Source organism: Myxocyprinus asiaticus, chromosome 34 (genome assembly GCF_019703515.2).
Source record: "Myxocyprinus asiaticus isolate MX2 ecotype Aquarium Trade chromosome 34, UBuf_Myxa_2, whole genome shotgun sequence".
In the NCBI taxonomy this organism is placed as follows: domain Eukaryota; kingdom Metazoa; phylum Chordata; class Actinopteri; order Cypriniformes; family Catostomidae; genus Myxocyprinus; species Myxocyprinus asiaticus.
In genome coordinates this window covers 8,343,280-8,348,689 of record NC_059377.1, presented here as the reverse complement: position 1 = coordinate 8,348,689, position 5,410 = coordinate 8,343,280, and positions in this window count along the sequence as shown.

The window sequence follows — 5,410 nt, the reverse complement described above, 5'->3', positions numbered from 1 at the left end:
AGGAAATGTCATGTTCCAGGGGTTGAGTTTTATTACAAGTAACACATTTTAGCTTTATTCTTTTTGTAAGTTGAAGGTCTCATTAAAACTGACTTTGAAACTTTTTGCCATGCCTTTAATATTTATTTTTTTGGAACTTTCAAAATGCCTTTGTTTAGATTTTATTGTTTTAGCCTTGTTCTAGACCCAAACTTTAATATTAAACTATTGAAATCCATTATAAAATTACAAATCATTACATGTTTTAACTGATAATCTAAACAAAGAGTGAAACAGACCATTAGCCATTTTATGCAACATACTCTGTAAAAAGTCTATAATTTTAATGGTAAAAATGTTACAGTAAAAACAATTTCATTGGTTAACGGGTAGTTACCTTAATATATATATACACTGGTGGCCAAAAGTTTGAAATAATGTGCAGATTTTGCTGTTTCGGAAAGAAATTGGTACTATAATTCACCAAAGTATAGTCAGGACATTACTGATGTAAAAAAAGTTCAGCATCACTATTTGAAAAAATAAATTTTTGATCAAATCTAGACAGACCCCATTTCCAGCAGCCATCACTCCAACACCTTATCCTTGAGTAATCATGCTAAATTGCTAATTTGGTACTAGAAAATCACTTGCCATTATATCAAACACAGTTGATAGATATTTGGTTCATTAAATGAAGCTTAACATTGTCTTTGTGTTTGTTTTTGAGTTGCCACAGTATGCAATAGACTGGCATGTCTTAAGGTCAATATTAGGTCAAAAATGGCAAAAAAAAAATCAGCTTTCTCTAGAATCTCGTCAGTCAATCATTGTTTTGAGGAATGAAGGCTATACAATGCTTGAAATTGCCAAAAAACTGAAGATTTCATACAAAGGTGTACACTACAGTCTTCAAAGACAAAGAACAACTGACTCTAACAAGGACAGAAAGAGATGTGGAAGGCCAGATGTACAACTAAAGACGAGGATAAGTACATCAGAGTCTCTAGTTTGAGAAATAGACGCCTCACATGTCCTCAGCTGACAGCTTCATTGAATTCTACCTGCTCAACACCAGTTTCATGTACAACAGTAAAGAGAAGACTCAGGGGTGCAGGCCTTATGGGAAGAATTGCAAAGAAAAAGCCACTTTTGAAACAGAAAAACATAAAGAAAAGGTTAGAGTGGGCAAAGAAACAGACATTGGACAACAGATAATTGGAAAAGAGTGTTATGGATCTTAACCCCATTGAGCTTTTGTGGGATTACAGCTAGACTGTAAGGTGTGTGAGAAGTGCCCGACAAGACAGCCACATCTATGGCAAGTGCTACAGGAAGTGTGGGGTGAAATGTCACCTGAGTATCTGGACAAACTGACAGCTAGAATGCCAAGGATCTGCAAAGCTGACATTGCTGCACGTGGAGGATTTTTTGATGAGAACTCTGAAGTAGTTTGTCACATTTTTTTCAAATTGTAATAGTAATTTTTCACGTTATTAATGTCCTGACTATACATTGTGATCAGCTGAATGCCACTTTGGTGAATAAAAGTACCAATTTCTTTCCATAAGAGCAAAATCTGTACATTATTCCAAACTTTTGGCCGCCAGTGTGTGTGTGTGTGTGTGTGTGTGTGTGTGTGTGTGTGTGTGTGTGTGTGTGTGATATATATACACATTATATACTATTCCCATTTTATATATATATATAATGGGAAGTTATGTACTTTGGGGTTTTCCATGTTATGTTTTATATACACTGCCTGGCCAAAAAATAAAGTCGCCATTTGGATTCAAAAAAGCAGATACTTAAAGGTGCAACATGTAACAATTTTCATGTAATATTCGCCTTTTTTTGCCAATGTGTGAACGGTTTGTAACGCAACTTAAAAAATTAGCCCTTCCCGGACTACCTAGGTTGCCTATTAAAGCCTGTAGACTGATTTTCATGCGAAGGGAGCGGGTCGCTTTTGCTGGGAAAATCCAAAGGATGTGACGTTTATGCGCACTCCCGAGAGCCTTGCTTCAGTGCTTCTCTTCCCCTATTCAACAGCGACAACAAACTGCAACACTAGGTAATGTTATCTTAGAAATGGAATCCAGCAAACGGCCGGCTCCCAGCACAACACCGACTCGTACACAAACTCCAAAAAACAAAAAAAACATTTATCTACTGAATCCCGTCTGCCTAAGCGGAAACGTGATCGTGGTCGAGCGAAAGCTAGAGTGAACATCGGCAGGGCATTTGATTCCTGGAGGGACCTTCAAAACCGACCCTGAATTGGCATTCTTCTTATTGGACAGGTAAGCTTACATAACTGCAAAGCATGTGAAATATAGTGCCATAAGGATTGATCTGTGTAATTTTAGCTAACTTTATCTTGCCTGCTGATGCTGACGAATTGCAAGCTACCTCGCTTCGTAACTTTCAAATAATTTCAACGATCTTTATACTAAAAGTCAGGTATACAGGAATAATTTAAGCAAATACGCTGGTTTCTTATTCATAGTATAACATATGACATACAAAACAATAGTGCAGCATAACTGCAGTGCAACAGTAAATTGTCTGGTATAGTTCGGTAGTATGTAGCTGTATGTGTGTATCAGTATGCTATGTGGATAAGTAGTTTTAGTTTAGTCTCAAAGTTTGTAGTAAAACAATCATAACTGAAATTTTAATTATGCTACCTCATCTGTCAGCATAATGCCGGTGAATCACATTCAGCCTCTTTATACGTTACGTCATTGTTTTGGTCAATGCTCGCTCGCGTCCCTATGGAGTGTGTGCACGAGCGCGTGCACGAGCAACAGGTTGCTGGCTGCAGTTCACTTAATGGCCACAGGTGTCATTAATAACAAGGGTTTCTGAATCTTACATACTGCACCTTTAAGGGCCTATTATTCAATCATTATTGCAATGATTAATGTTTCAGCTGGCAACAATTCTTTTAACCCTAACTGATGCAATGTTTAGCTTCTCATTTCTTAAACAACCATGTCAGAAGGCGTATCCCATGGTCATGGAAAAGATGTTACTGTGTTTCAGAAGGGGCAAATTGTTGAAAACAACTAAGGAGATTGCTGAAATCACTGGAATTGGGTTAAGAACTGTCCAACGCATTATTATTATTATTTTTTTTTCTCTCTCTCTCCTTTTTTCCGCAATTTGGAATGCCCAGTTCCCAATGCGCTCTAAGTCCTTGTGGTGGCGTAGTGACTCGCCTCAATCCGGGTGGCGGAGTACGAATCTCAGTTGCCTCTGCGTCTGAGACCGTCAATCCACGCATCTTATCACGTGGCTTGTTGAACGCATTACCGTGGAGGCGTAGTGCGTGTGGAGGCCCACGCTATTCTCCGCGGCATCCACGCACAACTCACCATGCGGCCCACCGAGAGCGAGAACCACACATTATAGCGACTGCGTGGAGGTTACCCCATGTGACTCTACCCACCCTAGCAACCGGGCCAATTTGGTTGCTTAGGAGACCTGGCTGGAGTCACTCAGCACACCCTTGATTCGAACTCGTGACTCGAGGTGTGGTAGTCAGCGTGTCCAACGCATTATTAAAACCTGGAAGGATAGTGGTGAACCGTCAGTTTCATGGAAGAAATGTGGTTGGAAAAAAATCTTGAAGGATCGTGATCGGAGATCACTGCAACACAGTGGCGATTTCTCAGGGCCAGCAAAGCCTTCTCTGCTGGCCTAACATGCCAAATAAATAAATATTTTTCATCCTTTCATTCTCAATCACCTTTTTGCCTATGCATTTTTAATCGCTTTCCACTCTTAATTAATCTGAAAACAAATAGAGAAAAACGAAAAGTTTATCCAGTCAGAAATTATTTTTTGATGCTTACAAGCAAATTGTGACAACTGTTTCACAAATTGCATGCCCGAAGCAGTATGTGAGTCTGAGCTCCACCCCGTAAAGCCTTCAGAATTTCTTCAGAATCCCTCAACAGCGCAAGTGAATAAGCATCTAAAGTCAGATTGTCAGATTCATCAGCCAATCAGATTGATTTATTTGTTCTTGGTGGGTGTGATCTTTAGTATGTGTCCCGTTCGAGGCCTTCTAGCTGGCGGTGAGTGACGCAATCACGCTTTAAGTGATGTACATAATTTGAAAGCAAAGAGCGCGAGATCTTGCTGATGAGTCGGCTGTCATCACTGCTGGTATTGCCGTTGAGAAAGAGATCCTTATGGATTTAAAAACACGTGATGTTCTGCGTGATCGTGCGATTGATTAATTAAACAGGAAAGGAGGACTGATTTTCACTTCAAGTAAATTGGTAAGTGCTTTTTGCATTGTTATAGCAACATCATGAGTTCGTTTCCACATTACATGATTTTAAAGCTTGTTTAACAAACACCTGCAGAAACAGGTGTATAAAACATTATAATCTGTTATGATAATCGTACACCTGAAGCACAAATGCTAGCGCTGCAGCATTGTTTATCAGTTGGGTTGCTAGGAGACATCTCTAATGAGAGTCAAACCCCTGCTAAGCTAACGGGAGCGTTGCAGTTTTGTTTTCTTAAACGTTGTCTTCCGAATATCGGGGAATGGAATGTATTTATGGTCGGAGATATCAAGTAGTAATATCCCACATCCAACTTGAATGGAACGCAGCATAACTGTGAACACTGACGAAACGAAATTTATTGCAAACAACATTTAAATCGCAAATATTATTAGATAGATTTTTCCAGGTATTAAAGACCTCCTTGGTAGATTCATATGAAAAATTATGATTTTTTAATGTCTGTTCAGGAGACGTTCATTTCACAAACAGTCATGCTGCAGTTAAAATTAGGCATGCTTGAGCATTAAGAGTCGTTTCAAGTTCTGGCTTTTGTGCGTGGATGTTTTTTTTAAATGTCAATTGGTATTACTAGTTAGCTGTGACATAATGTATGATGCCCAACGGCATAGGGTGTCTTATTCATTGTGAAACTGTGTTTTCTTAATGGCATGAATCACACTGAAGGCCTAGACTTAAAATGCACGGCCCACCATTGCTGAATTGCTTGGTGAAGTCACATCATAAAAAATCAACAGTAGAACTCACGGCTATGTTTAATAGTGAAAGTAAGAGCATTTCCACATGCACAATGTGACAAGAACTTACAGGATTGGGACTAAACAGCTGTGTGGCCACGAGAAAGCCACTTATTAGTGAGGCTAATCAGAAAAAAATGACTTCAATTTGCTAGGGTGCATAAAGATTGGACTGTGGAGCAATGGAAAAAGGTCATGTGGTCTGAAGAGTCCAGATTTACCCTATTCCAAAGCAATGGGCGCATCAGGGTAAGAAGGGAAGCGCATGAAGTGATGCACCCATGCATAATGCCCACTGTACAAGCCTCTGAAGGCAGTGATATGATCTGGGGTTGCGTCAGTTGGTCAGATCTAGGCTCAGTTATGCAG